The following is a 23,411-nucleotide window of genomic DNA, read 5'->3' on the forward strand; positions in this document are numbered from 1 at the left end:
TGTTTCCAGTGATCTGAGACCGAGACACTAACCCAGGATCATGATATGATGTTGTGAGAGTTTCACTAAGAATTAGCTCTGATTACAAGATTTCAATCTATCGTAACTCTAATTTGTATTTACTTCAGTTTGTTCATCTTGGAGCTGTGTGCAGCTGAGGTCAGTCTTATTATTACCAGGTGAGGATATGTAACAGCCACAGTCTGTAGAGATGATGTCACCATGGAGTGGTGATGTCACTGGAGCTGCCAATATGTGCTCCAGCCAAAGCTACACCAGAGGGTTGTGCTGTGTAACAGGTTGGTGCAGGTGGTGTTATCTACATTTGAACATTAGGCAACAGTCTCATGAAGACACTTTATATTGTTCACTAAAGACCAACAATAACAGAGACAAAGGGAGAGCAGCAGAACTAGTGCTAACAATTAGCACTGCTAGCCTGCCCACCAACACCAGCTAATGTTCTAAAAACGATGATCAATGATTTTGCTGTAACGGCTCCAGCTGTCTGTGTCAGGGACACGTTGGAGATGAAGTGAGTGATCCAGTGACAAAGGTTTGGAAACCTGCAGTCAGCTGAGACTAAAGGAGTCACCTGACCGAGAGACGAAATGTTTCACTGAGAACGTCCAGATGAACAGAATCAACCTTTGGGATAATCTGTTACACACATCCATGTTTCACTTACTGCATTATATTTCCTCATTGCTGTGCACACAGGCCTGTGGCTTATAACCAACTCCAAGTTCAGACTCAGAGGCTGCTGAAGCTGTTTTCTGGAACAGAGACGTGTTGGATATAAAACCAACTCTTCTTTATGTGTCAGCACTGAGGAAAGGAGCAGCTTCGTTTCTAAGTGTATGAAGGACTGTAGCAGTGTGTGTGAGCTTTATTTCACAGACAGAACCATGTCAAAAACACAACTTCAGGTAAAAACAATACAAAATCAAAGAGTCTGATCAGAAGGATTAAACAGAGGAGTGTGGGACTGTTTTTAACAGACAGCAGGTTAAGCCAGGCTGGAGGAGTAAACTGAGCCTCGGTGTGAGCAGCAGTGTGTTTGACAGGAAGCTGAGATAAACAGTCTGGAGCCCATTTAGTGCTTCATATGAAAGTGTGAGGATTTGAAAGCAAATCTAAAATCAAGCAGGAGTCAGTGTGAGAATGATTTGTGCTTTTCCTCAGTCAGATGCTGGGAGTTTCAGTTCATCCATGTTCAGCGTGCTGTGCTTTGTGTAACAGGAGAATATGACAGTATAAATCAAGTCTTCATGTCACTGAAAGCCTCCACAGTCTGCTATGGAGGTGCATCAGTTTGGATTTACAAGAAGAACATTTCTTAAACCTGCCACAAGATGGTGCTCCAACAGAAGGGATGTCCACAGTGTAACACAGACACACACATACTGTGTGAATGTGTGAGTGAATGGGCTTTCAACACAAGGCTTCTGCTGCTACCTTTAATTACATAATTAGCTAACAAGAACAAACTGTTAATTACCACCAAAGAACGGCTCCAGATTTTAGCTGCTGACCATTTTGTGAAACGTTGATTACATCAGCTTATTGTTGATTTTTCAACCTTAATATCAGCTGCTTTAAAGGAGCCTCGTTCTCTGGCAGTAACACTTTTCTTCACTAGATGCAGTGCAGGCACAGTCTGTGTTTCTAAACTACACACTAATGTTCATTGTTGTGCAGCTAAATCCTCCCTCTGGATGGGAAGAATCCCTGTCAGGCTTCAAACACCTGGCTTGGTGTTCTGGAGCTAATGTGTCACCTGTGAGGACTCTGAGATGAACACACAGCAGACACTTCAGTTCTCCGTCTGTGTGTCCTCAGTTTCCCAGCATGCCTTGGCTGTGGTGGTGGAGGTGAATGAGGGGGAACATCTGTCCTGCTTCTCTGTTAGCACTCAGGTTTCATACCTGGTGATCTCAGAGGACAAAGCGGCGTTACAGCAGCGCACGTTGATGAGACCTGATGCTCTGAACAGTTCAGACTTCAGCCTCACTCTGAGAAAACAAACGACTGACTGTCAGCAGCAACTACACCTGCTCCATCAGTGACGGAGAGAAGAACTGAGACTGAGAGACATACAGCTGCAGGCCAAAGGTCAGAAACGCCCGCTCTTTGTACGGGTCAGGAGTTAGTACTGCAGAGGTCAGAGGTCAGCTTGCTGACAAACCATTTGAAACAGTTTGGAGCTAAAAGCACAACAGCAGAGGAAAGAAGAGACACTGCAGAGATGATGCAAAATATTGTGTTTTGTTCTCAGCTGTCAAAAAGTGTAACACACGTGTTCCAGCACAGCCTTTGTGTACTTTCACTTCTCCATACTGTCCATTGGAAATCCTGTTTGTTCCTTTTTGATTTCAGTCCATGTGTCCAAAGCAAACTTCTGTCCCACACTTTCTCTGCTGACTCTTCACCGATGCTCAGATGATCTCAGATGATTTCACCAGAACTCATCAAAATTCGGGCTCCACAGAAACCCAGACGTCACTAAACAAGCGTAACAAGCAAAGTGAAAACTGGTCGTTCAGCTTTATTGACCAAAGATAAGCTCACATGTCACCTCATGACACAGACACTTATTTCCACAGCATGCACGAGGACTGACAATAAGTGTCTATAAAGCCACTTCTATCTGCCACACCTGTGCTTCTGTCATGGTTGCTCTCCTCTCACTCTGTCATTTATCCACAGTCTGCCTCCCTCTGCTCCGTCAGCTGACGTCCTCTCTACACCACCTGCTGTGTTTTATCCTGCAAAAACACATTTAAGAAGCGTTGCACCGAGTAACGGGAGTAACTGCTATAAAATACATTTAAAGGAGGTGGTGCTGAGTGCTGTGACTGGGGTCCCACCACTGACATCACAGGTGGAGGACATGTTGGAAAACTGCTACAAAGTGCTGTGCAGCCAGCAGAGCTTACAGTCTGTCCTGTGTGTCATACAGGCTCTCACACTTAGTGTTTCTGTGACAAGAGAAGTTTGTGTTGTTCACAGTTGTGCTTGTACTGAGTGACAGCTGACATGACCTAACAGGAATAATGTGTCTGTGCTGAATGAGAAGTAACACACAATGAAGTCTTGATGCATCTCAATCATCCAGGAAAGTGAGTCTGTTGGTTCTGTTCATCTGGACGCAGCGTTTTGTGGGAGAAACGTGTCGTCATCATCAGGTGACGTCTTCAGTCTCAGCTGCAGGTTTCAGTCTTACAAACAGGACATTTGCATAAAGACTGAAAGCAGCTGCAGGAACGATGGGCTGGGAGCTCCGTTCCTTCATCTTAATTATGCAGATTCTCAGGACCATTGATCAACAACCACTGATCCATGTCCATGAGTCCCATTCACAGAGATGTGGGAATGGCTGCAGTCACAGCATGTAAGATGGAAATAAATGAGAAGTATTTAGCTGAAGTGGATTTGATTTATGTTACTTCTTTTTTAACTTGTAGTTCTACATTGGAAGATTATTGTGATATTGGAATATAAAAATAAATTTATATTCTATTATTTTCTCAAAATAAGCGTCACACTCGTGGAAGCCGGTGTAGCCGCCGAAACGCCTGCATTTATGGAGACTTTCAGCCCCAGGTAGGCCAGTTATGGATCTTCGGATCCACATTATGTCAGCAGCTGTTCTCCACCGTGAACTGTGTTCAAACAAACACGCTCACGCCTCACAGACGACAGCTTACAGTCTGTAGAGATAAAGTGACTCGTACAGCCCCGACCTGCAGACGCTGTGCGCAGAGGTTCAGGAGCAGAAGTCCCGTTGTAATGTGAATGGTTGGTTGTGTCTAAAGCCCTGAGATAGACTGGTGACTGCACACATCCTTTCAAGGAAGCATTTCATTCATCCCTAACAAATGGAACAAAACACTGTGCAGCGTGTTCAGGTTTGAACGTGGCCCTGGCCTCTCTCTGCATCCACCTGGCACATGCAACACACATCCACTCCCTGCTGAACTGCTTGTATTTGATGTGTTGAAGTTTTGGTAAAGTTTGAATAAATTCCACTTTATTTATAGGAACATTTCATCTGTGGACTCCTGCTTCCCCTCTCCTTGAGCCAGTTTGTGACGGGAACATGACATAAGAAAACTAATTTATCCCTTTTTGATTCTGTGTATCTGGCGCTCATCCAGTGAGTTCACACTTGGCAGAAACAGACTGAATTTGTCTGGAGAACTTTGGCTTCAGCCAAGTTAGATAAACACACTGTGTCTCTGTCAAAACAGCAGTGTAGTTGTGGCACCCCTGTGAGGGAATGACCACATGAATATTATTTTGTGTAAAACACTCATGTAACGGGACATTTTTCATTGCTATATGTATTTATTTTCAGTTTCTTTAAGAGGATAGAAAATCCATGTAACAGGGATTCATTTTATGTTAGAAAGCAGTGAGGGCGGAACTTTGGTGCTTGCTCCGGGGTTTCGGGGTGCAGTAAGTGGAGCCCACCTTCCGCTGCTTCCTCAGACACGTTCTGGAGGAAAGCAGAGACGCATCGTGTCTTCCTTACTCTGCTCTTCACCTGCTTTTACAGGTCGGTACACGGTGCTCGCACCGAAAATGTTGTTTATTGTCACCATGGTTACCCACGTTAATGTGAATGGGAGAGTTAAGGCGGTCCGCCAAAGTTATTTATATGTAAACACGGGAGAAAACCAGAGGAGTGTCCCGCGCGACCGCACCGCGAGCCTGCTCGTTAGGTGGAGCGCTCGTGAAGCAGAGTCAGTGCGCTCCTATGCTCTGTGCAAACGTGTTGTAATGCTCCAATCAAATCAGTTCTGTGAGATGTGAATGTTAATAGTTCTGTTAAAGTGACTGAGTAGATTAGCTAGTGTAACACAAGCACTCTGAGCAACTCTGTGTAGCTAAAAGAGGCATTCATGGGTTGATTAAACAAGCTGTGTTTCATGATGCACTAAATAGTGATTTTGCCAGTAAATTACTGGAGGGAACAAATGTAATGTATTTACCAATGCTGTTATTGAATAGAACTGTTTAGCCAGTAAGACACTGCAGAAGACAATGTGATGTGTTTATTGATATGATAAAAGGATGTAGCTGTTATGGAAAGAAGTGTGAACTTGAGAAACTGAACCAGTTAAAAAGAGTATATTTCACTGATGTTGTGAAATAAGTAAATGTAATTGATGTGAATGAGGAACCAGCTGAACAGTATATTGAAAGCTCATGTTTAGTGTTTTATAGCATTTATTTGTGTGAAATAAATCAGACTCAGACACGTTCTGGAGGAAAGCAGAGACGCATCGTGTCTTCCTTACTCTGCTCTTCACCTGCTTTTACAGGTAACATATTTGTCATCGAGGTCTTCATCCTTGGGACCCGTAACATAGTAACTTCTTCATTGTTATACTTCTATAGTTTTCCCATTTTGTGAGCTGTGGATGTGGAAAGTGTCTCAGTGACACATCCACATGAAAACGGCGTTACCTTCGTTCATTTGCACGTCAAATGAACGAGCTGTTTGGACTTTAACGTCACAGCTGATGCTTCGATACTCGAACTCAAGAGTTCAGCTTCCACTCAGAGGTACAAGTACACACAGCAAAGATAAACGTGTACACAAGGTGGAACCCACAAGTGCACAGCTCCAACCAGAGATGGGAAGTAATCCGATTACTTTTTTCAAGAAACGAGTAAAGTGAGGGATTACTATTGCAAAAAAGGTAATTAGATTACTGTTACTTTCCCGTAAGCACGCTGCGTTACTGCGTTACTAAAACCGCAGCTGTGTGCAGATGAACAATGGATAATCTATCGAGTGTGGAGAGAGTGTGAGCGTGCAGCGTTTAAAGCGTGGAAGCACTGACCTTACTTTGAGTTTGACTCTGTAAAAAGTGACAGAAACATTAGCGTCCGCTGTTCACTGCGTGGGAAGACAACATGCTCACTCACTATGTGTTAATGGGCATGCTTATTTATAACTTTGATAAAATGTCATAAAAATAATTCCATGCCAGCTCACCATTGGTGATCAGGTAGTTTCTGTTCCAGTTCCAGTCCCATAAATCATGAAGCTTGCTGCCAGAAAAGCTTCAAATCTCCTTTGAAAGCTGTTTGTGGTCTTGATTGTGGGAGCTTCAGTTGTCTGACTCCAGCTGCCACACAGTGCTCACTGATATCATTTGCAAAAACCCCAGTGTGACAATATTTATCAGTGAAGCAGAAATCAGGAAGTGACGACTTTTCTTTGAACATTTGCTCAGGCTAAGCTGTGCTTTCTACCACAGTTGGGAATTTCCTGGTTTACAACAAATTATTGTGTCAACACCGCATAAGATTTCAAACTACAGGAAAATCACTGGAGTTATAAGAGGCAGACAACGACACACACACCACATGCATGCTGTTGCTATTTATTGTGGATTAACCTGTCAAGGACAAGAACAAAATAATTCTGCCTCAAATACAGGAAATCATAGCTTTCCTGTATTTCCTCCATTGTTGGCATGCTGGTTAGTGCTGTTGCTCCACAGTAAGAAGGTCCTGGGCTAAATTATCCATGAATGTAAACGGCTGTGTGTTTCTATCTGATAGACTGGTGAGCTGTCCAGGGTGTACCCTGCCTGGTAACCTATCACTTCAGGGTTATTTCCCAGCCCTGCTGCAACCAGGATAGAGATAGGAGGATGGTAGTTGTTGTAGACCCATTCAATTTCAATTGAAGGATTAAAATGTTCCAGGAGCTCAACTTACTCCATCTGAACATGTTTCAATCGTGTTTTATGAACACAACATGCAGCTTTACTGAATATGAAAAGGTTGTGTTGATTTAACTCAGTTGTTTAAGTTTCTGCCAAAGCAAAACCTTTGTGTGCAACCAGTGTCCACTATTGAATCAAGTCAATCCAACATGTTTTTGTCAGTGCAAAAAGGAGTTACGGTGCCTGTATTCCTGCACAATATTGTCCCGGGAGGGAGAAAAACTTTCTGGTGAAGTTTTGGTTGATTTTTGGGTTTTGCTTGACACTAGGTTGATTTTATCAGTGAGGTTTGGATTGTTTTCTTTCTCTAAGAGAGAGAAAGATGGTTTTATCCTTGGACATGTTTGCAATGGGCCCCAGTATTTGTTACTTTATTAGTATTTTATTGGTTGCGTTTGTTTGTGCTTTTGTTACAGTGCACTGAGATAAGAACATCTGAGAGGTGTGATCCACCGGTGGTGATATTTTGGTATTTTGTGAGTTCCCGATTTAACAAATCAGCTCTTTAATCCAGACCTGAGAGGTTGAACTTTAAAGCGCTATAAAATATTCTTACTGGAAACAGTGGCAAAGTGTTTTTCTCCATGATTATAATGGGCTTGGGAGAAATTCACTTATATGTGACATTGATCACATGAGAAGTCCTGAGCCTAAAAGGATTGCAGCGAGTCAATCCAGTCCAAAAACAAGGAGCTGTTTTCCTTTAAAATGATGACGTCATCTTGCTGGTGATGGAGGCTCGAATAGGCTGCGCGTGAGACTCCATTATCAGCAATATCTGGTATGAATGTGTGTGGATGTATGCATGTGACTGGACTGTGATGGACTGACGACTAAAAGTTTAACTGACTTGATACTGAGACAAAAACGGTGCCGACTTTAGGATTAGTGAATGTCCACAACAATTCACCCAGCCTGTAGAAGAAGGGTGGAGGTTTTGTCTTGCTTTGTTTGTGCAGGAGCAGAAGGATGACAGAGACTAAAGGGGGAGGCTGTAGCTTCACATGAGTGTGATCTGCAGACTGAACCCTTTGGTTGCTAATGTTGAGTCACTGATGTTTGCATTAATAAAATTGTTTTTTATTAGCTGTGTTTTAATTAAGGTATCACATTATATTGTTGGGAATGTTAAATGCTAAAGTGAAGAAAAGCTTTGATTTCACTCATGACTGAACATGTTATTATTAACCATAGCAGGCCACTGTAAAGAGTCAATTAGCTTTTATAGATGGAAAAAAAGGCCAAAAACTCTGTTAATACCTATGAATAACAGGGAATGATAGACTTGTCACATTCAAAATAGAGATATGTAATAACAAACACGGGTCCGTGTCATTTAGGTTCTCCATTGAAATAGTCAATCATTTAGAAAAGTAGAATATATATATATATGTCTCAATGCTGTTTCTCAATAATATTAAAAACCTAAAAACTATTGTTGTGGAAGATAGAAGTCACTGTGACAGCCCTCTGACTGTGGAGGACGTTTGTAATCCTATTTCTGCACTTAAGGCCAACAAATCTCCCGGCACAGATGGTTTAACTGCAGAGTTTTATGAATCATTTTCTAATCTCCTGGCTCCGTTCTTACTGCAGCTTTTCATAGGAAGTGTAGAGAATAACATCCTCCCTCCTACTCTTACTCAGGGTCTCATAACACTTATTCCAAAGCCAAACAAAGACTTACTTCTTATTGATAATTGGAGACCCATCTGTCTGCTCAATGATGACTATGAGATTATGGCTTTAGTACTTGCTAACAGAATGAAAGAGTTCTTGGACACAATTATGGATGAGACACAATCAGGCTTTATGAGAAACAGACACCTTTCTAAGAACATGAGACTGGTTTTAGATCTACTTGATTACTCTGATTTGGTATCTGACTATAGCTTCATTCTCTTCCTGGATTTTTAAAAGGCTTTTGATACAATTGAACATCAATTTATTTTCCAGTCTTTGGAAAAATTTGGCATTTTTCTGTAAAGCTATCAAAACATTGTACACGAATGGTAATAGCTCAATTAAAATGATTAAGACTCCACCCAGAGATTTGACCTGTTATACAAGGAATCAGCACAGCTGATAAGGAGCTCATCATCAGCCAGCTAGCTGATGACACCACACTCTTCTTGAAGAATGCAAATCAAATCCGTCCAGCCCTTAGTGTTATTAGTGATTTCTCTGAGGCATCTGCTTTATGTCGAAATCTAAAAAAATGTGAATTACTAGCAATTAAAGGCTGCACTGCAAATGCTCTCTGTAACATTTCTGTTAAACAAGAAGTCACATATCCAGGACTGTTGATATCCAAAGACCAAAAGTCAAGATGCTCGTCAAACTTGTCAAACAGTGTTGGGGAATTCTCAATGGTGCTTGGTGCCATACCCTCAGGGACTTTAATGTTATATAAAAACACTGACAGCTCAATATCTGCCTCAGTCACTCTCCCTGATCCAGCTGAGTCAGCAGTGGGAAAAATCTGCTTTTCACAGGAACTTGGTAACAGCAATAAGAGAATACGTAGTTTATTCCAAGAAGATATCATGTCTCTCCCATATATAGAATATCTTACTGGAACCGACATGTTCCAGATATCACCTGGAAGATAGTCTGGATGATCCCATAAATATCTAATTGTGAACAAGGTGAAGGAAATCTCATATAAAATTCTTCATAAATGTTACCCAGCCAGTCACTATATGGTAACATTTAAAAGAGACATAAATACTAATTGAACTTTCTGTGGGGATCATCCAGAAACTGTGGCACATGTCTTTTGGTTCCTCTACACAGAGATTCTGGAAGAATTTAGCAGTTTTGTTATTGTCCATATTTTAAGGGAGTTTTCTTTACGATGGGAAAATGTTTTATTCTTTTTCTTTAAGTTCCGCAGGAAGAATGATAAATGTTTTTTTATAAAATATTTGTTAATACTTTTAGCTATTTTATATCCATAAATGTAAGTTTATTAATAAAACACCATATTTCTGCCTTTTTATAAGGATATGAATTGTACATACAATCAATTTCAGACTCAACCAACAAAAAGCCTCTCAGAACAATATTTATATTGTAACAGTTGCTATTGTAATGCAGTGTATCACCACATGGCGGCGCCTCCTGTCTCACGACTGGTGTCACCCCCTTTTTGTTCTTCTTCGCACTCCTCCTGTAATGGATGCTCCCGTGTGTACGCGGACTAGTGTGCTCTTTAGTAATGTGTGGTAGAGGTAGCACTTATTTTTGATATTGTAAATAAATGAGTACTTTTTGGAAAGTCAGAAGCTGTTGCTCATTCGCTATCCACCTGCACACCTCCGCGGCTGGCTTCATCTCCACTGCACGTTACAACTGGCGCCCGAACTTTTTCCCCTTGGACTTCAGACGATTTTTGCATCCCGCCGAGGATTCTTCTCTTCTAGCACGTGAACTGTCTCGGAAATCCCCCCAGTTTTGCGGACGCTCGGACGTTTTCTCCAGCCATGGCCGCAGCCTCAGCTCAGGTGGGACCCGAATAATTTCTGGATACCGTGGTGTGCCGCTGCTCCGCTTGGGAGAAAGAAAAAGAGAGAAGCTGACTCCGCGACGCGAATGGACTCCGTGGATTTGTTATTTGTTGTTGGTTTCGTCTTCTAAGGATTAATTCTTCTGTGGAGAGCCTGGACATGAACATTTCTGCTGGCTTTTCATTCCCCTTTCCCTCTGCTGAGACTGACTGTAGCACATGTAAGTGATAGCTTGGCCGACTACAACCGTTGGTGCTGGTCTTCGGCTCAGTATAACGAAACGACTTAAAACTAATCTTGCATTGAGCTCTAGTGTTGCAGACATGCTATTGTAATAACATGGTTCTGATCACTCCAGTCTAATTTCAGTTGTTGGGCGAAATTTTATATGTGGTTTTTCTAAATTTAATCTTGAACGTATTTTTGCAGTTTTGTCTTTCTAGTCTGACCTAACTGACTCTTTTACTGCTAAATTAATAACTGTGCTGTGCCCTGGAGCGGCTTAATTTTTTTGAAATCGCAATGGCACACTGCCCAGACGACTCTGACTCAGACATGGAACTTACCTCATTACCTATGTGCTAGATAGTTGAAAATGTGACTCCTAGCCTTAGCCAACAAGTGGTGGAGTTAAGAACTGAGGTGAATAAGCTTAGTGATTGTTCACGTGACTCACTGAACATACAGCAGTTTACTAAGGCAGTGGGACCAACTCACAACGGGGAACTCTCCCCCTCCTGCAGTCCCACAGTCTCCTGTTTTCCCAATGGCCACATCGACACCTCATGTTCATGTGATGGACAAAACTGAACCCACCAACAGTACCAATCCGTTCCTGCCCAGCAACCCATTTCAACCTACAAATCCTTTCCTCCCATCTCACTCACTTGAACTCAGCAGCACTTCCAGAGTGATTGCGGCAGCTTTACATCACGCAAAGCTGGAGCCTCCTGTGTATGCTGGGGACGGAAAAGTGCAACCTGAAGACTGGTTAAATACAGTTGGCACATACAAAGCCTCATTGAACCTAACTGATGGGCAATTGCTAAACGAACTGCCACACTTTCTTGCAAAAGAGCCCGGGAAATGGTTCAAGGCACTGAGCTCCCACATCACATCATGGGCTCAATTCTGTCAACTGTTTAAGACAGTTTTTCTGCCCTCCGACAACCAAGAACGCATCCTGAGAGGAATTTTGGATCGTGTTAAGGCTCAGGACGAGCCGCTCCCAACCTTTGTCGCCCACATGTTGAGTGAGTTTGACAAACTGAAGAGCCCCCCACCTGAAAAAGACAGAATTGACCTAATTAGTAAACATGCTCTCGAAAAATACAGAGTTGCCCTGTATGGCGCTAATGTCACTTCTGTAATGGACCTGCTGCTACGCGCTCATGAGCTTCACTCAGTGCTTGGACCACAAAGACCACAGCCTGCTTTATGTAGCAAAGACAACTATAAGCCTGAACCTTACTGCTTCAAATGCTCTCAGCCAGGGTTCACTACACGCACCTGCCCAAACTGTAACACCCAACCTCATTTGCCACAACGAGCCTCGAACACCGCTAGGCATGGCCCAGTCCAGCCATTGCCAGCACCTGGCACCTCTGACCCTGGTAGGGCTGAACGATTATGGAAAATAATCTAATTGCGATTTTTTTGCCCCAATATTGCGATTGCGATGCGATATGCGATTATTTTTTAAGGTCTTTGTCTTCTGTATTATTAAACAAAGACAAGCAATACATCATATAGTATGGCCAATACTATATTACATTAATTTTAAACTGTTCTTTCCTGGAAGACAGACCTCTGTTATGATGACATGAGGTGATGCATGAATTGATGACTGACATTTTTATTTAACTTCTTCAATCACAACAGTATATTTGAACATACACAATAGTTTATTTTTAGCTTACAAACATCTGAGCATAAAGTGCTGACAAGGAACCCTGGTGTAAACATTAAAATGAAAGTCAGTACAATGTGCAGATTGCAGAAATATACATAAAAAAAAATCAGTGGCTTTACCACACTCAGTTTTTCGACATCTGTGAACTACTAGACAGTCATTCAATTAAAAAATAATATTAAATAAATAAAACTAATAAATAAAAAATACACACAGCTTACTGATCTCTGCAGTCATTAACATTACACATAAAGTGCAAACATAATAGCAATTGTATAAACACACACACAAACACGCCTTTAAAGTTTAAAGGCGTGAAATTGGACGGTCTAGCCTTCTGATTAGCGTCACCGCTGTCTCGGTGGAGTTTAATATACTCGGCCGTCTGCTTCTTGCTATCTAAAATATAACCAGACACTGGTGTAAATTCTCGACTGTCTCATACTTCTGTTTAATAAGTTTTCTGTTTGACGTTTAGTCAGCTGTGTGAAAACCAAGGAGGAATCCACCCGGGGGATTAATAAAGTTTTATTTTATCTAATCTAATAACTTTAATCTCAGCCAAACCGATTTACTCACGAACAAACAAAACACTGAAAAAAGCCCAACAATAACATTTTTAGGTTGTCTAAGTGACTTATATATTACGTTTAACCCGAGCAGCGAAACTCCGCGGTGATCTGAAAATGATGTGCCGGGAGTTGTGCCGTTCTCGGCCGCATCAGTAATCCTCGAGCTCCCGGCTAGCTGTCGAGCTGGTGGGTAGCAGACGCCTCTGAAAACGTCGAAGCACTTTTGCAAATATGGGATATCTTGATAAACCGAGCAGATATTTGATGTTTACACAACTACTTTCTCGCCTGAAAATATGTTAAAAGTTTATTTTGTGACCCAGAAAGATTAGTATGAGTAATTTTAAAACTTAGTAGCGGCCGCCATTGCTGGAAACTGGAGTTTGGCTGGGCCGCGCTATGAATTCTGGGATATGGTAGTAATTTGGACAGCCTTATAATCGCAGTATAATCGCAGCCTTTGCGGTTAGAAAATTGCACTTGATCATGTCGCGATATTATCGCAAATGCGATATATCGTTCAGCCCTAGACCCTGGCCATGAAAAGGTGGAATTAAGCAGCACCACATCCCAGCCACAATACAGGCAGTCGGGAAACTACAGGGGGGGAGGACATTTCACAGAGGCCAACCTTCCCCCAGTTACTAACGGAGCCTCACACGCCCGATTCACTACAGGGTGGACACAGTCTTGGACACTTGGAAGACAATTTTTCACAAGTCCACTGGAATACCCCACTAAGAACGAAAGTGAACTTCAATGCTTCATCTGTGGATGCTACCCTCGACACGGGTGCTTCCCTCTCGGCTGTACGAGCAGATCTCATTCAAGTAAATGACTCTTACCCTAGAAACACAAGTGAGTGGAATGGTCCTGCAGTTAACCTCGCCAATAATGCTCCCTGTATCCCTGTTGGTGTTATTTGGCTCAATATTGGATTCATGAACAAGAACTTTTACCAGCGTTTTGCCATAATACCAGATTTGTCCTCTCCTTTCATTCTGGGAATGGATTTTATGGCAAGAGCTTCTGTTTCTATTCACATTCCCACTAGAACAGTCTACATTGAGGACATCCCCTGCCCACTCGCAGACAATGAAGAGGACCTTCAAAATGATTACTCACATTCACCTGGAACACTGATGTCTTTGGACTTGGTTCGCTCAGACTTAACAGCCAAACTGTCTGAAGCAAGTCTCTCAGAGAACAACAAGGATGCTTTACTAAATCTGCTCAGCAAGTTTAGCTCCTTGTTTGATGGTCAACTTGGTCGAACGGCTCTCACTGAGCACGCCATAGAGACTGGCAATGCAACACCTGTCAAACTCCCACCCTATCGCACGTCACCTGCTAAGAAACGTGTGATTGAAGAACAAGTGCAACAAATGTTGAAGGACAACATCACTGAACCTTCCACAAGCCCTTGGGCAGCTCCTGTAGTCATTGTAAATAGAGCGGCCACGGAACCAAGGTTTTGTGTGGACTTTCGAGGGCTCAACCAAGTTACCCGAAAAGACTCTTATCCCCTGCCTCGTGTAGATGAGTCTTTGGACTTTCTGGCAAGAGGAAAGTTTGTCTCGACATTGGACTTAGCGCGAGGCTATTGGCAGGTTGCTGTAGCAGAGGACTCGAAGCCTAAAACTGCCTTCATCTCTCACTGCGGTCTCTTCCAGTTTCGGGTGCTGCCCTTTGGGCTCTGCAACGCACCTGCAACTTTTCAGAGACTCATGAACTCTGTGCTTGCTGGCCTCATTTACAAAACGTGCGCAGTCTACCTGGATGACATTGTTATCGCCTCACCTACCTTTGAACAGCACTTAGTGGATCTTGAGGAGGTGCTGGGCAGACTCCAGGCTGCTGGCTTGTCATTGAAGCTCAAAAAGTGCCAATTCTGCCTCGATGAATTCACCTTTCTCGGGTACCGCATCACATCATCAGGTGTTAAGCCCGATCCGGACAAAGTAAAGGCGGTTAAGGAGTTTGATACCCCAACCTCAGTGAAACACGTCTGTCAGTTCCTTGGCTTGACTGGCTATTATCGACGCTTCATTCAGAATTATGTCCACCATGCCGAACCTCTTCACGCCATCACCAGAAAGGACAATGCTTTCCACTGGGACGACAGCTGTCGAAGGGCCATGGACACTTTGAAGGATCATGTCACATCAGCCCCGATCCTGTCATTTCCAGACTTCAACCGTCCCTTTTCCATTCACGCCGATGCATGTGACATTGGTCTTGGGGCAGTGTTGATGCAAAAGGATGACAAGGGTCGTGAGTACGTTGTGGCTTTTGCTAGTCGCTCCCTTCACAAAGCTGAACTCCCCTACTGCACTTCAGAGAAGGAGTGCCTCGCTGTGATATGGGCTCTGGAACACTTCCGCCCATATGTTGAAGGTGTTCATGTTACTATCTTCACTGACCAAAACAGTCTCAGGTGGCTTATGTCTCGTCAAAACCCAACGGGCCGACTCGCCCGCTGGTCACTTCGTTTGCAGGACTTTGATTTCACAATAGTGCACAAACCTGGTGCACAGAACAAAGTTCCCGACGCACTGTCACGCAACCCTTTGCCTCTGACCTGTGACAGGCCGACTGATCTTTTACCAGATCATGCTGTTATGGGCAGCCTGGACATTCGTACTCTGCCCCCCGTCATTCTGGCTGACCGTTCACAATTCAGACAGCTGCAGTTAGACGATCATGTCACAGGTCCACTGCTCAGAGACATTGAAGCAGACTCTCTGAACAGCTCGGACAATGCCACCTTGTTACAGTATGTTGTGTATGACTCTCTTTTGTATCACAGAGAACCCAAGTCCACATGTGCTTTGCACCCTTTGAAAGAGCTGAAACTGTTTGCCCCTACTGCCATGAGAGGCACCTTGCTGGACTATTACCATGACCACCCCACAGCAGGTCACTTGGGTGTTTCTAAGACATTGGCAAGACTGCGTTTTAGGTTTTTCTGGCCCAAAATGGCAGCTGATGTGAAACGCTATGTGATTTCATGCTCAGTGTGCCAACTCACCAAGCCAAGTCAGAAAAAAGCAGCCGGTCTTATGGTTCCCATTGTCCCCCAGAAACCCTGGGAGTATGTGGGTGTGGATTTTGTTGGGCCACTTCCCCGCACCCCCACTGGTAATGCTTATTTGATCCTTTTGTGAGTGAGCTTTTTGAACATGTTGTTTCTGCCTTATGCTCGGTGCACAGACTCACTACGGCATATCACCCTCAGACAAATGCTACTGAACGCGTCAACCGGACTCTGAAAAACCGGACTCTGAAAACTGCAATCCGCGCTTATGTAGGTGATAAGCACACATCATGGGACAAGTTTCTCCCTCAGATTTGCTTTGCTCTGCGCACCGCCCCCCCATGACAGTACAGGTATGACTCCTGCCATGATGCTTTATGGTCGTGAGTTAGACACCCCGCTTGACCTTATCACTCAGCCTTCTACAGCAGGTGTTGATGAACCGGGTGTTCCTTACCCCGAGACTCTGAGAGCCTCCCTGCAGGAAGCTCACGGCCACGCCAAAGCAGCTTTGGACTATAGCCATGACAGACAAAAACATTACTATGACTTGAGACATCGACATGCCACGTTTCGTGTTGGTGACCTTGTGAGAGTTAAGACGCACCCCAGGTCAGACGCTCAGTCTAACTTTACTGCTAAACTTGCACCACTGTTTCAGGGACCATTGTGTGTATCTCAGAGACTCAGTGATGTTAATTACAGGCTCACTTGGGTGGACTCCGGTGTGGATGCAGGTGTTTATCATGTTGTGAACATGCAACCGTTCCATACCTGGGACTCTCTCACTTCCAAAGAACATTCTGTTTCATTGCCTGCTGAGAGAGAGACCGCAGAGGGTCTGAACTCTGACTCTCAGGCCCACCCTGGCCCCCCTGCAGACACTGACATTGACTCTGAGCCATTCCCCTTTGATTTACCGGACATTGACTCTTCTTCTGGTGTGGGCGCTGTTCCAGAGAGTGTTTCACCCAGATCTGTCCAGCACCCAGCTGCTGGTGGACATTACAATCTCAGGCCCAGACGTTTCCCCAGAGTTACGTCTGGCTGGAGCAACAAAAGATGGACTAATGATTTTCACACAACCAGGCTTGATTTGAAGTGAAATGTTTTGGTTAAACCTGTTTGATGCTGTCTTGTTGCATTGCTACTTTGAGTCATGATATGTAGATGTTTCTGTTTGCTCTACCAGTTTTATGGCTCTTTCGTGCGTTAAGGTTCATTCTTGGCATTTACTTAGAAAAAAAAAGAACAAAAGAAAAAAGTGAAAAAAACTAAGAAAACTGATTTTCCACTGTACATATTCGTCTTATTTTCACCAATTTCATTTTTAAATTGTCTTTTGCCCTGTGTGTGTGCACCAATCTTAGCTGTAACCTCTATGTATAGGGTACTGTTAGGTGTGGTGTGTGCTTTTTCAGCTGTGTACGGCTGAGGACAGCCTTTTTCTCACCAGGGGGGGACTATGTAACAGTTGCTATTGTAATGCAGTGTATCACCACATGGCGGCGCCTCCTGTCTCACGACTGGTGTCACCCCCTTTTTGTTCTTCTTCGCACTCCTCCTGTAATGGATGCTCCCGTGTGTACGCGGACTAGTGTACTCTTTAGTAATGTGTGGTAGAGGTAGCACTTTTATTTTTGATATTGTAAATAAATGAGTACTTTTTGGAAAGTCAGAAGCTGTTGCTCATTCGCTATCCACCTGCACACCTCCGCGGCTGGCTTCATCTCCACTGCACGTTACAATATGTTGATTTTTTTCACCTACTCATATCATAATTTTTTTACTCCTTGTTCTGTATGTTCATGTTCTGTTCTTTTGTAAACTTCATCTGTTTGTATGTTGTATACTCATTGTGTTTCAATAAAGTTCGATTTAAAAAAAGGTACGTTCTAAACGAAGCTTCAGACGTCACTGATCACGTGATTCTGGCCAAACGAATCAAGCCTCGACACGGTGCTTCTGAAGCAGCGCGTTGATCTTTCTGACACACGCACCGGAGCGTCAGCTTCAAGCGGACCATCACTACCTCTCACATCTAAAGGTGTCAAGGTAACTTTGAACTGAGTTCAGTCAATCTGGAGTTTTTCCAAGTTTTCTGTTGCTCTCTGTGAGAGAAGAGCGTTAAAGGCGGGGCTCTCCAGAGTCCAGCAAAACAGGAAACCACAGCTGGGTGTGTGTAAGTGTGCAAACCAATAGAATGCATCATGGTGGGGGGGCATCACGGGCATTGGCAAGAAAAAAATAAAATAATCGGTCGTACCCATGCTTCCCCGACGTCATGCCAGCGCATATTGGGAAATTCGTAGGCACCGATCGGTTTTCTATCAGCCATTTGCTGGGAGTAAGGGCGCCCTCCGTTTGCGAGGTGCGCCTGCTGCTGGCGGCACAGGGAGGAGAGGGCGGGGCGGCGGGGAGTCTCTGGCTGGCTGGAGCGGCATCTAATAACCAACTCGCAAAACAAAATAAAAACAACACAACAAACAGATATTATGATACAGACTTATAATCTGCACCGATGTTTTTTCTAAATTCTATAAAGTGAGCGCGAGAGCCCTCGGTGCGCCTGTGTGCTGCTGAAGTCAAAGTAAACTTTATTGTCATCTCCGCTACAGACAGTCCAGCATATAGAGAGACGAGACGACGAGGCTGCAGTTACAGCGGTGCAAGTAAACAAACAATAAATATAAGAAGAGTAAGAAAATAAATCTACACTTTAGGACTCGGGGTAAAGGATCAATAACAATTTAAATTTATAATTTACAGTTTGATGATTTAAAGTCTCACACAACCCGTCAAAAGGGGCGGGGCCGGCTGCTTCCAAGTAGAGCACATTTCATTTATAATGATGTAAATCCAAGCCCATAATGGATTCACGATCTGAATCCTGGGTTGTGTGAAATCCCAGAAATCAACCTTAGACAAAGTGAATCTGTGAACTAAGGTGTAGGTCTGTTAGGTTAATTGTGCTGATCCTCGGGTTGGGGGATTTGTGTTTGTACTGGAGCGCAAAATTCAAACCAATGGAAGATGGACAACAAAAGTTCAAAGCCATCAGGTGCTCAGGTTAGAAAAAAGAGAAAAGATGCAGGTAAGCAGACGTGTGATTGGATAATGGCAGCTCATCCTGAACCAATCAGACTAAACTCCAAACAATACATTATGTTACAGATTTTAATATTAATTAGTCATTGTTACTTGTTGATTTGTCCTTTTCTCATTGTGTGACGAATTATGACGACTGTTTGGTAGCTGTTATTGTCTCTCTCTCTCTCTTCATGTGTGTTTCTCTGGTGAAACAATAGTTTTGTGTTAATGTTAGGGCTGCACGATTTTGCATAAAATGAGAATCACGATTTTTTTGCTTAGAATTGAGATCATGATTCTCTCATAACAATAAATAAACATAAAACAACAAATGTCTCACGTTTTGTTGTTGCAGCAAAATGTTGTCCTGCTTGAAATTCCGTCTCCACCGTTGCTCGACGCTGCGTGTACAGAGCAGGTAGTGCAACAATAGAAAAATAGTTGCTGGACGGCACTGTGTAGCGTTTGTCTAGGGTGGTATAAGGCTCCGCCCTTGTCATTTGTTGAGCAGGAAGAGTGAGCGCTTGTTTTCATGCAGAGTACGTCCCGGATCAAAATGTGAAGTTTTACAAATCACCACTTCTTTAGTGAATATCATTTCAGTCTCAGACAACCTCGTTTCTCTTACAGAGGTTGAATGCACCTTCTGCGGATGGCGGTACCACACAGTGTGCGTGGACTTCCCCTGCACAGAAGGCAACTACAAATGCTGTGAATGCTTAATAAACAGAAACAAATGATCCCTGTTGTCTTTGCTTGATGATTGGTTTGAGTCTTGACAATCCACATTGCTGGCGTTGCATCTTTCAATGGCAGCAATTGCAGGCATCAGTGCTCAAAGCTTTTGTGTTTGTTTCCAACAAGTTGCCCACCTCGGGAAACAAAAATGTGTTCTTTTACTTGTCAGATGAACATATGAGACACTTTGACTCTTCAGTGCAGTGTGGAGCCTAACAAAGATCTGTTTTGTGTCCCAGCTGATCAGCAGGAGGAGGAGAGTCTGACGGAGCAGCAGAGGAACATTTTCAGCTACTTGGACTCAGCTCAGCCACTACAGAGGAAACAATGAGCTCAACACAGAAGGTGACAGACAGAGCAGGACCATATGACCAAAGATATTTATCACCATATACATTTGAACATTTGCCATAACGATGTAGCTGACGATATAATTGACACCAGACAAAATACTTTACAGCTCCACAACTTTATTAAAAACCATCAATGTATTTTCACTGAAACAAGCAGCTGTTGTTTATGTGCATTAAAGTTATATAAAAATGTAACAGTGCAAATGCAAATTCCTCGCTGACAGTTTAACCAAAAGGCTTTTCCAGTGGAAACTGGCCGACACATCCTGAGCATAACCATGTATAATATCCACTAAACTTCAGAAGAGGTTATACAGTCGTGGCCAAAAGGTTTGAGAATTGCATAAATATTGGAACCTGGAGAAGTTGCTGCTTAAGATTTTATAATACAGATTTGTACTTTATTTCAGATTGAACCTTTAAAGGGGCATTTCTGGACTTTTAAAGACCAGTAATGTACTTTTAAGGGAACATTTTAAAAAAAATGTTCCTATAGGTACAAAAATGTTCTTCTCTCGTACCTCCATTTCTGAGAGTGTATCATGTAACACTATAGATCAACTTAGCTCAGAATATATAAAGCATATAAACAGTTACAGCAATATGATGCAACAAACACAGCAGCTGCTTATCCAAAATACTCAAAGCTTCATAGAACTGAAACCAACATTTATTTTTAGCTCCATTCTGCTGCTGATACAGACTTTAGGTTTCTGAACATTAAACTTGTTGCTGCCTTTCATAGTGTGTAACTTGAAGGCCCTGAGTACTTTCTCCCACACTGAAAACACTGGGATGATCACATTATTTGAACATTACCTAATAAGACTGATTCAGCACAGACAGTTATGTTAAACTTTCCTAGCAGTCCTTCACAAACAGGGAACAGTCTGTCTATTCTCTCCATCTGTCAGCTGCTGCTGGCTCTTCCTCCTCCTCTTCCTCACACACTGCTGAGTTTGTCCTGGTGGATCATCAGGGGTGCAAAGCCTCACAGATGATGTGCAGCAGTGGCTCCCTCAGTCTGTCCTCACTCTGGACACTTGCAGTCGTCACACATGGAAATCAAATGTGTGATAAGCTGCAGGATTCAAACACAAGTGTAACTTATAACCACATGTTCATACTTTTATTCCACAATCAGAGAGAAAGAAACAGAGAGAGAGTGCAGGACAGACAGACAGGTGACAGTCTCAGGTGTACACACTGCTACACAACAGCACCAGAGAAGCAGGATTTAGTGTTTGTGTTATTACGAGTGTAAACAAGAAGAGTTCCAGATGGTGCAGTGGACACATGTGTGACTGCTGTGATTAAAGCATCTTTCTTTCAGCTTAACGAGTGAACCGTCAGCTCGTTCAAACACACGTTAAAGTGCGTTTGGCTCGACACCACCGAACAGAGGCAGCAATATAACACAGCTAACATTAACAGTGCAGTGAATCCTGCTTGTGCCGTGATGTTCAGGACTGCAAACCGAGCAGCATCACTGACTTTCAGCTTGTTGTGTTTGTGGATATATGACTGACTTTAATTATCCACAAAATCATCACATTCTCTGTCAGATTAAGGTCGACTATTGAACGGCGTATATTTTAAAGGCTTTAAAACCAAGTTAACGCTGAAAGTACAAACATCACTAATGTCACATAACTCTGCCGACAAGGCATAGCTATGGCTATGAAATGCTCTTTGTGTATCACTTCTTCATTATGAAAGATGTCATTAATGCACTAGTAATGTCTCATCTGGAGTATTGTTCAATCATTTGGTCAGCAGCTAATAAGACAGATCTTAACAGACTTCAGTTAGTCCAGAATAAGGCGTCCAGATTAGTGTGAAGATGTTCATACTATACTAATATTGATAAAATGCATAATAACCTTTCTTGGCTTCCTGTACAGGCTAAAATATTCTATGGCTTACTTGTAGTTCTAAAGAAAGCAATTCTGTTAAACACACCACATTTATTCTGCTCAGCTGCAGTATCCAGATGAAATACATCATCATATTACACAGTTTTCAACAAGCTGCAATTTAGTAAATGCTCGAGTTAAAAGTAACGTTTTGTAAAACTGTTACATTTAGAGCAACTTTTAAGTGGAATAAGTTGCCTTAAAGAATTAGAGAATTATTCAAAACTTCAATGAACACTTAAAAGCCGATTTACAGAGCTTTTAGTTGTTGTAAATATTGTAAGACATGATTTGTTTTTGAAATTTGTGTAATGTGCCTCAATGTTATTGATATTATTATTATTATTATTGATTGCTTATATTTGAACAATTGTGAAACCTCACTGTGGATGTAAGAGTGAAATTATGTGGATATCTTGAATCCACTTTATTGTGTAATATTTTATGTGAGTATTTGACGGAAGACGAGCAACATCTGTTGTGGAAGCTAACGGGGTTCCTTTAGAATAAAAAACATAGGATTTATTATCACTGAATAATTCTGTATAAATCTATACAAATTATAGAAATATGTAATAGGAAACAACAAAATAATCTAAATTATAAAATAATGTGTGTGTGTGTGTGTGTGTGTGTGTGTGTGTGTGTACAATCAGGAAGGATGGGCATGATTTTAGTGTTTGAACAGTCATGAATTATCTTTAACAGCAGGTTGGATGTAATGTGTTAGAACTACCAGCAGGTGGGGATAAGAGACCTTTAAGGTGTTTGGTGCCACGCTCCACCTTCAGGTTTAAAACTAGTGTTAATGGAGTTTGAAGGTTGAGTTTGTTCCACGACTGCTTTTCACTCACTGCCACTGTTTGTATCTCTGTCACTGCAGGACCAACATGGAGCCAGAAGTCAGCGCTCTCAGGAGGCCGACAAACCTCACAGAAGAAAGGGAGAGAAAAAACACACCTGTGACGAGTGTGGGAAGGGTTTTACTGTGAGGGCTAAACTAAAACGGCATCAGGTCATCCACACTGGAGAGAGACCGTTCAGCTGTGACTTGTGTGGAAAGTCTTTTTCCTTCAAGGGTCACCTAAAAACACACCAACTCATCCACAGTGGAGTTAAAGCGTACAGCTGTGATCAGTGTGGGAAGGGTTTTACTCTGAAGGCTTCACTAAAACAGCATCAGGTCATCCACACTGGAGAGAGACCGTTCAGCTGTGACTTGTGTGGAAAGTCTTTTTCCTTGAAGGGTCACCTAAAAACACACCAACTCATCCACAGTGGAGTTAAAGCGTACAGCTGTGATCAGTGTGGCAGAGCTTTTACTCGCAGTAGCCACTTACAGAGTCATCTAGGTACCCACTCTGGAATTAAGCCATACAGCTGTGACGAGTGTGGGAAGGGTTTTACTGTGAGGGCTAAACTAAAACAGCATCAGGTCATCCACACTGGAGAGAGACCGTTCAGCTGTGACTTGTGTGGAAAGTCTTTTTCCTTGAAGCGTTCCCTAAAACAACACCAACTCATCCACAGTGGAG

At 42.8% G+C, this 23,411-nt stretch overlaps 1 long non-coding RNA gene across 1 annotated transcript; it reads left to right on the forward strand.

The window, feature by feature from the left end:
- Positions 1-4,915: 4,915 nt before the first annotated feature.
- On the forward strand, positions 4,916-22,870 carry LOC147336836 (uncharacterized). Its single transcript, XR_015128327.1, has 3 exons — positions 4,916-5,330; positions 19,847-19,952; positions 22,760-22,870. It is a non-coding gene; the product is annotated as an uncharacterized LOC147336836 (long non-coding RNA).
- The last annotated feature ends 541 nt before the right edge of the window (positions 22,871-23,411 follow it).

This window comes from Aulonocara sp. 'chitande type north' Nkhata Bay, linkage group LG3 (assembly GCF_057382095.1).
Source record: "Aulonocara sp. 'chitande type north' Nkhata Bay isolate Kocher_YH1m ecotype deep benthic linkage group LG3, A_spYH_male_GT1.1, whole genome shotgun sequence".
NCBI lineage: Eukaryota > Metazoa > Chordata > Actinopteri > Cichliformes > Cichlidae > Aulonocara > Aulonocara sp. 'chitande type north' Nkhata Bay.